Genomic DNA, 9,607 nt, shown 5'->3' on the forward strand with positions numbered 1-9,607 from the left:
ATTTGCAATGCTTATTTTGTCTGTTTTTTGCACAAAAGTTTTCACTATTTTTATTGTTTCCTTTTTGTTTGCCTTGCTTCCCGCTGACGTCGTCACCTTCCACCTGCAGATGAGAAAACAAAATTCACTGGTATATTTTTCTTTTTAAAAATGAATATTTTTCTTTTTTTTCAATTAACTGTTATTAAAATAACTAGACTAGACAATCATATTATAATTTATGTGAATTTGAATTTCAAAAACTTATAACCTTTTCTGATTTAAAAAAGATATTGATAGTGCAAAAAATGAAACTTATTGAAGTAGCAAGTGAGGGCTTAAAGGTGTTTAGGTAGGTACTTTTAAGGGAAACCAAAGAATCAAAGCAAGTTCTATACGTTTTATGCATTAGAAGTGACCGAATTATGGTTTATATACGACAAAAGTATTATAATTAATATTTACATTTTTATTATTATTCAGCATATTATTTAACTAAACTTTAATAGCTGAAAATTTTTTCATGACAGGCCTATGTACACATACATAGTGCATCTCTACAGCTCATGTCAAGTTCAACTCTGGGCCAGAGCCATAACAACTGAGTAAACAACAAACAGCATATTCTATGCTCCGCAGAGAGTGTTGTGCATATAAACATGGCTAGGCGGACGCTGGGGCACAGACCGCACTGATGTGTGGCATCAAGTCTGATGCCACCGACTCCGCACTGGGATTCCAGATCAGTCAAACAAGCAGCAATAACAACAACAAGCAACAGCAACAACTCAGTTTGCATTGCTGTACAGCTTTGCCGCGCACTTTGTAAATACATTTAACGAGTATTTATGAGCGAGCATAAGAAATGAATGACTTCTGGCATCATTAAATTTTATTCGCAACGGGCACACCCACACGGCAGACGAGCATAACTACAATGAAGAAAATATGTACAATTTTTTGAGGTCGAGGAGTTGCTTTGGGTGTGAGCACGAGACTCTGAGACTTAACACTGAACGTTCGTCTATTCATTCAAAAAGTTCAACAGCCCTGCAAAAGCAAAATTCACAGAATATTTATTGTGATGTATGTTTGCCACGCCCACTGCTTAGGCAGGCACTTTGCGCCTTAGCAGCGACTAAACAAACATCATCATGACACCCATTAGAAGAATCGACGGCACGCCAATGACAGGGGGTGGCATGGGGCAGGTATGGGTAGAGCAAGGGTCACACTCAAGAGTCCTTTCATGTTTGCAACTTGACACCTTTTTAGCGGGGCCAGCACCGGATGTGAATCCTGGTCTCTGCTCCATGTGAGAGTCTGACGGGCTTCTTCTTCTGTTTGCATTTAATTGAGAATTTAAAATGATTTGTTTATTTTTTGTTCAACTGCGTCTTTTGTTGAAAAATTTGCTGCGAGCGTTTTGGTTCTTTGCTCAGCACTTGGTCGGTGTCGCCGTCACACAAAAAAGTGAGTGTGCAGACCTACCCCCACACTGCCACTGCCCCTCGCATGTGTGTGCGTGTGGATTTGCTTGCCTTTCATTTTTAATGAGTTTTTATTTTCCACACTTTTGTATGCCGCTCTTTGCCCCGTCTAACTGTCTGGCTGCCTGCGTTGGCAGTGGGAAGCGAGAGGCGTTTGGTAACACCCTTCACCCTTCAGGATACATGCCGTATCCTTTGCGCTCACAAGCGTTTACTTTTCCTTGTGTTTTGTGTGTCATAACTGTTAACTGTCAGCAAATTTGACGCTAAATGTGTTGCGGCGCTTTAAATATGTCGCACTGGCTTACTATGTGGTTGCCTTAATGTCACTGTATCTCTGTATCTGTGTGCGTGTGTGTGTGTGTGTTGGTGTATTAAGCGTATGTCTTTGTAATGTGTGTGTTGGTCTATAACAACTGTTTATCTGTTGGCAGTTTGTTCTGATAATCTGTTGCTCGCTTTGTGTCATTAAAAGGCCAGCAGCTCATGATCCTTCGGAGTAGCAGAACGCCTGAAGCCAACAATTCTGAATTGTGCTAAATGCTTTTCTAACCACAGCTTTCAGTCGCAATAAAGGACAATGCTCGTATCAACTCGAATGCGTTGCCATTTGTTACAATGCGGTCGACAAGAGCTCAATAAACAATTTGAGTTATGTTCATGTAAGCGAAAACTGAGGTCAATAAATTGGAAGTATTAAGCCTTGAGATACCCTGGCATGATTGAATTACGGTAATTTTTCATAGAATAAAATATGCAATTTAAATGCTTTGACATGTGTTACGATGTGCTTGACAAGACGCACTACCTGGGCCTAATTCACAGAAATATAGCATCACAGAAAATATAATGAACAAATGTTTTTAATTATATTCACATGTTCTCTTTAACTACTCGGTTATTAATAAGCTCGCAAAATTCCTTATTAAAATTATAGACTAATCATTAACATTCCAGTACACCTCTAATTTAAACAGATATTTCATACCCTAATCATAGCCACATCTTGAATACAATGCTTACATGAAGCTAAATCTTAAATGCATTCAACAATAGTTAATTGCAAAGTTATTTTGAATAGTTCGTTGTACAAAATTCAATTTTAGCTTCTAATTAATTCCGTTCAGTTGCCAATATGAAATACAATTTCCTAAATGGCCTAATAATCGATTCATTGTGAAATGCAGTTTAATTGTTCCACTGGAATTTCAATTAACGTGTTCAAAATGACAATGAACAAAGCATCTTACCTCTTGGGCATCTGCAACTCGGCTAAAAGCCGCAATCAGTTTCAAATTGAAAGCACTTTTATGTTTCATTGTTCAGAGCGCCATTGTCTTCATTAAAACACCTGCTGTTGCTCGCATTGTCGACTGGAGTTATATAATTACTGCCTAAGTACGTGCCCCGCCACAAAGTAAGCAGCTCCAGTAATGTGCACGTTGTTAGCAGGGCAATCAATCTTGCACGAGAAATGGCCAAAACGCACACCCGAACACAGAAAGTAGAAGCAAGTGCCATGCAATTGCAGCTGGACTCCTTTGGCAGTGCCACCCTGCCACCTTCATTGCAGAGCAAAACGCTTCGCTTTGCATTTTGCACGCGCCTTGAACACACAAGTGTGTTTGTTTGTGCAACGTGAATGGCTTTAAGTGCAATATGCCACAACAAACAGCAACAACGGCGCCACACACAAAGCCAGCCATCCGCACTGTGCTGTGTGTGCATGTGTTTCGGAAGCAGCCGAGCGCAAATGCAGCGTGGCACCCTTTGGGAATACCGGAAAAGTGGGCGTGGCTGGTACTAAACGCTTTTGCATCCGCCATTGCCACCTCGTAAGGCGTCAAGCAATAATTTTTCTTCTTTTGAGTCGAGCTGTTGAATCGTTTTAATGCTCGTCACCTGAGCTGTTTGTATTTTTACCGATACCCTTTCTCTGGGCATATCAATATTATACTAATGTTGCCAACAATATGGGTAGCTATTAATAGTAGCAAAATTTTCCATAATTTAAGTTATAGAGCTAAGCTATAAGTAAATGTGAACACCCACAGCAAGCATTTGTGTCCCTTCTAGGGTATATATTCCTAGTCAGTATGAATAGCTAAGTCGATATGGCTATGTCCTCAGACAATTATAGATAAGATTATAATATAGCTATCACAGGGACAATCGATTTATTTTTACAGACATCTTAACCAAGCTTAACATTTGAAAGTCTACCCATGCTCCTTATATATGAGAAAACTCTTATCAACATTGCAATAATGATATGTTATCACCAATTCTTCCTAAGGGAAAAAGGCAATGCTAATGTCTTGATATTTAAAAATTGCAGCTTTGCCTTAAACAATCGCCATAATATCTTTCTGGCGATGAAATCAGGAATCACTGCAATTCATCTGCTGATGTTCAAGGCAACAACATTTGCCGAACTTGTATTATTTTAAATAAAGTTTTAGAATAATCATCGGAGTTAAATGCATTTTTAATGTACTTCTACACATAAAGAGTATTTTTTTTTTGTCCATCAATAATAGTCTTTTTTTTTTGTTTATTTATGCTATTTTCTTGCACCTGAATGTGAATAAGAATATGTATTTCGCCTACACTGCTGCTGCTTGTGGTAAAACGGATGTGTTTGCGTTTAGCGCTGGTTGACAGCTTGGCAATTTATGTGGCCGACTTCCTGGACGTGGACGTGAATTTAAAGGCAACTTTAAGCGGAGCGTCGACAATTTCCTGTTTGCCCCAACCGCTCCAAGCTCGCGCTCCTCTAATGTGAAACGTCTAAAACAATGGATCCATTTGCACACCCACACAGGCTGAAGTGCAACTCTTTGGCGAACCCGGAGCACAATGGGTCGGGTCGAAAGTCAAAGAGCATCCGTGGCGGGCGTTGGGTGCGGTGACAACGCACTCGTAAATGGCAGCGATTTTGCACAAAAGCGGCCACTGGAACAATGACAAGAGTTGGAATCGGAATCGGGCTCAAACCTAACGCCGGCTGCTGACTGTTGCCTGGCGTCTGACGGTTAGCGGAAATGCTGAGGCGACGAGCCACCTAATAACATTTTCCATCTCCAGCTACATAAGCAGCGGGCAAATATTATACCCATCTGGCTGTGGCAGCAACGTTTCGCGTGTTCCAACAAATGTTTGGCCACCTTTTATATTACATCAATTCAGGCGCAACGATTGTGTAAAGAAAAATTGTTGCGGACCAGCCACTGTAATGGTCGCGCATATTTTTTCTAAGCCATGAAAATCTTCCATTGTTGTTGCTGCAACGCCAGCCCAGCCGCAGGGACCAAGCGTTTCGTGGGGTGGAGGGGCGACTGCATTGTCACATTGACTAACGCTCGACCGACGCGACTCTCGTTTCCCATTTTATCACGGCCTCCATAAGGGGGCCTCTGGCGCTTTGGAGTGCCTTTGTTTTGTTGCTGCTTCTTCTTTTTTTATTGTTATTGTTGTTGTAGCTTTGAATAAAGCTGGCTTGAGTGTATTGCCGCGACAACGCTGGCGACTGACTGTTACTGACATCGCCCGACTGTCTGACAAATAAATTTAATTGGTACTAGGACCGCAAAGCCGTTTTTAAATTTTCTCATTTTTATTGGATCCGACTGCGTCGGGCAGTTGACTTATTTTGATAGCAGCTCATATATTAATGTAAGTAAAAGCACTCCCAAACTTCTTATTGCACTTCTTGCAAATCTGTAATAATGTGTTGAGATTTAAACAAATAGTTTGTTTAAGGCTGTTAACTTCATAACTTTTAACTTTTTTGTAGGCGTATGTTCCTTGGCATTTCTAAATGTTTTAAATGTAAATAATTTACATTCGATCGGACTACATTATTATTTTTTATGAAGAAAATATAAACGCATTGCTGATTAAGATTTTCAAAGTGTGTTACAACTTTCTTCAGTTACTGAACATATTTTTTATCCATCATATTACTATACCTTTTTTTTGGAAAAATTCAAAGTAACTTTAGGATATAATCTATGATTTGATTTTTGCATTTGGTTTTTACGTATTTTTCCAAGGCACCGATCAATTGCTAACCTTTGTAAGAACAAATAATGTTTTTACAGATTAAACTTTAATAAGCAATCTGGCCTCAAAGCCTGAACCGCAACATATGCTTGTGCGGTTCTTGTGCCAAACTTATGCAACATTTTAGCTTATCTCTGCTCTATGCATAATTCAACAGTTTGGCTGGCAAAAGGCACACACAGACATAGCCCGGGATTGCAAAGACCGCACAGCATTTTAGCAGAAAACCCGAAATATCCATTGAAATTTGGCGATTTGTGGCAATAGCAAAGCAAAGCAAAAGCAAAGCCAAAACTCAACTGGTTCCAACTAATTCGGAATAGACAACAAACAAACTAAAATCGAGGGCTGCAAAATGAAAATTGTAAATCATTCAATGAAATTACCTCGTTATCTTTGGCCACAGAGCGCGGCGAGCGAGCAACTGCTCGGTGTGGGCAGCGGGACGATCCTGGGATCCTGGCCAGGCCGCAGTTACATTGAGTTGCCTGGCATAAAATTGTGATTTTATTATTTTTGGCAGTGCGCCCAGAATGCGGCGCTTTGCAATTGCTTTGTCGCGCAAGCACATGCATACACACACACACACACACACACACTAAGAGTCTCACATATGCTGGCAGCTTTCACATGCAACGATAACTGTTGGAAGTGAAAAAAAAACAGCTTGCGGCTGCATTCAACAATTGCCAAAAGGTGGCCAAAAACAAAAAATGAAAGAAGAAATAAAAGCAAAAAATGAACCGCGACCATAAATTATACGCAGTGTATAGACGGAAATTTTTATGGACTGTGACTGGGGCGCGCCTAGCTAGGGGGCTCCATTTCTGTTATGCTTGTGTCTTTTTTCAGCATTGGCTTTTGGCATTGTTGCCGCAATTTTATCACACTTTGATAATCGTGTGGCACATGCTTCACGACACGTCAGCGAGCCCGACCACGTTGCCATTCGATTCAATTTGCCCGTCGCTCGCAGTTTTACACTCGATAAATTTCAGCAAAGTGATTTAGTCACTTATCGCGCGGCTTAGTTGCTGCTGCTGCCAAAATTTGCATACATTTTCTTTGGTTTTTTTTTTCATTTTCATTTTCTTCTTTTTATTTTGGTCACTCGACACTTTATTGTGCGACCTTTTTTACACTTTTTCCATTAAGCGTCGCTTTGCTGATTTGGTTACTGCGCTTAGCGCACAAATTATTTCACCTTTTATTCAATTTCACTTTATCCACCAAACGTGACACTAATGTAAGTCAACATTCTGCATTACTGTGTGAGCGTGTGTATGTGGTTGCAACAGCAGTCGCCACTTCCGGAGTCCGTGGATCGTCAGCCGCACACACAAGACACACACACACACAAACTGAAACCGTTTGGGGGGCCAGCAAAATCCACTTTTGTTACATTTTTTATGAACACATTCGCTGGGACAAATAACCCGTAAAGTCAGTCAAATCCACGATAAAACCGAAAAGCGCACACACACACACTCGCACACAGTGGATGGATAAAGTGTCAGCAAACGAAATGCTGCTGCATAGTTTTAGGCTGCCGCACATATAGCAACACACACAATACACTGCCACACATAACGGTACAAATTCTGACACACACATAAGAACACACATGCACACTTATGCCTGGCCACTATCACCGATGGGCCCTTTCCGGCCCCGAGGCGTCGACAACGCCAGCATCCATTAATGCTTTTTCCATTAAATCCCCAAATAGTGCCTAACTCACACAGGCTCACATAGTCCGAGCATTAGCCATACAAGTGGGTGTGTGTGTGTGTATGTGTGTGCTTAACTAATATTAATACACTTGGCCACGGCCAAGCCACTAACACGCAACAGTTTCAATTTTGTCCGCTTCACACGTCCAAACAGTTCGAAATGCCGGCAATGACTGAACTGAACTTTGAATTTGCCTGCTCTACCGTCCTATGCTGCCAGCGTCGCCGACTGTAGCATCCTCGATTGCCAGACAGACTGAGCAGCGATGTCGACGTCGACAGCGACGTCGGCGTCAGCGCCAGTCGGTTGAGATTATCTCCGTCGGCTATTGCCCTTCGGCTCATGGCTGTAACTGTAGCCAAACGTTGCGACATGATTGAACGGCGCACGCTGCGCTGCCAGCTGCGATGTGAACGCATTCTCTCTTTTTTTTACAATTTATTCTCTTTGCTATCTATCTGAGTGAAGTAACTATAGCTTGCATTGTTGTTACTTGCATACTGCGCTTTCATTACTTACGCTCTCTTGCATTAGGACCAGAGGGCAAATGAATTACTCTGACGTCTGAGCAGAAAGACAGAGAGAGACTGAGAGGGAGAGATAGCGCCAAATCAAGAGATAACGCTGTCTCTGTTATTCCTGACCGCTGTTCTGATTGAATTATGAAGTTCCAAATTATTAATGAGAGTTAAAATTAAAACTGAAGAACTAAGCGTTAAAATTTTAATTATCGTCTGCTGCAAGCGCATTAGTCCTATTTACGCTTAGTTGAATAAATTGCTATCATTATTTAATGTCTTTATATAGTTGGAAAAGAAGTATGTACATCTTAAAAACTTTAGTTTTATTGATTGAATGTTATTTTGAATTCATATCTTTATAAAAAAAATTTAATTAAATTGTTCATAGCTTAAACGAAATTAGAAACAGAAATATTACAAAACTTTTTTATAAAAACCATCTTTTATAAAACTTAAAAAAAAATATGTTTAACCATTATCAATAAAATGCAATAAATAGTTAAATAGTACAGTACTCCTTACATCAGCATCGCCCCTGGCCATGGCAAGGGGCAACAACACTTCATCACCTCTATGGGCAGCTGCAAACATAAATCACGCGAATGTGCAACGCTCAAGTGTCGCATTGGCGCCAAAAGATATGCTACATAAAACACGACCCGCGTGGCAGTTACCCCTGCTCTATGAACGCCAGCCAGACGCTTACTACGCAACTTTTAGCGTAAAATGTCATTCACTATTCGCGGACAGCGTTTGGCTTTCGCTGTTTATTTTTATTCGTGGCAAACATATGCAGTAGCACGTGTTGCTTCCCCAAGTTGGCTCTCTGCTGTCAACAAAACAACGGCGCCTGCGCGCTCTTTCGACGCCAGCAGCGAGCAGCGCATCGGCTGCGCTGCCAGAGCACTGAAAAGTTTAAGGCCTGACCTACGACAACCAAACGAACCAATGAATGTATTGAATGCCGACTAAAAAGATACATAAGTATGTGATTTGCGTGTGTGTTAGTGTGTGTGTGAATCGTTGTTCATGAGAAAGAGAGAGAGGGAGCATCGCATAGCCTAGACCTGTCAAAGCGCATTATCATTTTCATATATCATGCTTAATGCGGGATGATATTTTCATTTAGTTTGTTCACTCTCACCATCAGCACACTATATAAGTATATATATGTTAACTGTGTGTGTTTGTGTGTGTGTGTTCACTTGGCCACAATTCTGCGTATTAACTAAAATTGCCAAATACTCGAGTGAAAGGCTTTGCTTAGATAGATGAATCAACTGGGATTTCATCATATTTCCAGGCAGGCAGGTGGGCCACCAGGTAGCAGACAGTAGACAGGCAAATAAATCACAACAGCCTGTAATTTAGAAGTTGCATAACTCAATTGGCAGGCGAAAGATATTTGTCGAGTCATTAATAACTTAAATACACGTAAAGGGGATTTACACTTTTCAACTGAACAAAGCCTGGTTTATGCATACGCTTTTTAATAATATTTAATGGCATTTTGGGCAACACAGCGCGAGGCAAAAAATGGAACAAAAACAAGGATGAGAGACTATATTCACATCCATCTATCACACATGAGCTGACAATACAACGACTGGGACCATCTTGTCAGTTATAGGGTCTCGGGGCCCGGGTCACGGGCCTTCAACAAATGACTCGGTCCATTTATGCAAAGCTCTTTAATAAATTACAAAATTGTAATAATTTACCGTGCACATCAGCGACGGAGCCGCAAAACAGGATAAGGCGTCCTGCCAGGCACACAATAAGGCTATTGAAGTCCTCTCAGCCGCACAAACACAAGCA

At 40.9% G+C, this 9,607-nt stretch overlaps 1 long non-coding RNA gene across 1 annotated transcript; it reads right to left on the reverse strand.

The window, feature by feature from the left end:
- Window positions 1–9: 9 nt before the first annotated feature.
- LOC115772010 lies at window positions 10–7,428 on the reverse strand. Its single transcript, XR_004019007.1, has 3 exons — window positions 7,380–7,428; window positions 5,921–6,022; window positions 10–103 (listed from the first exon to the last, which is right to left on the reverse strand). It is a non-coding gene; the product is annotated as an uncharacterized LOC115772010 (long non-coding RNA).
- Window positions 7,429–9,607: the final 2,179 nt, after the last annotated feature.

The sequence above is a fragment of the Drosophila novamexicana genome, unplaced genomic scaffold (genome assembly GCF_003285875.2).
Source record: "Drosophila novamexicana strain 15010-1031.04,08,12 unplaced genomic scaffold, DnovRS2.1 tig00000108-arrow-pilon, whole genome shotgun sequence".
NCBI classification, from domain to species: Eukaryota; Metazoa; Arthropoda; class Insecta; order Diptera; family Drosophilidae; genus Drosophila; species Drosophila novamexicana.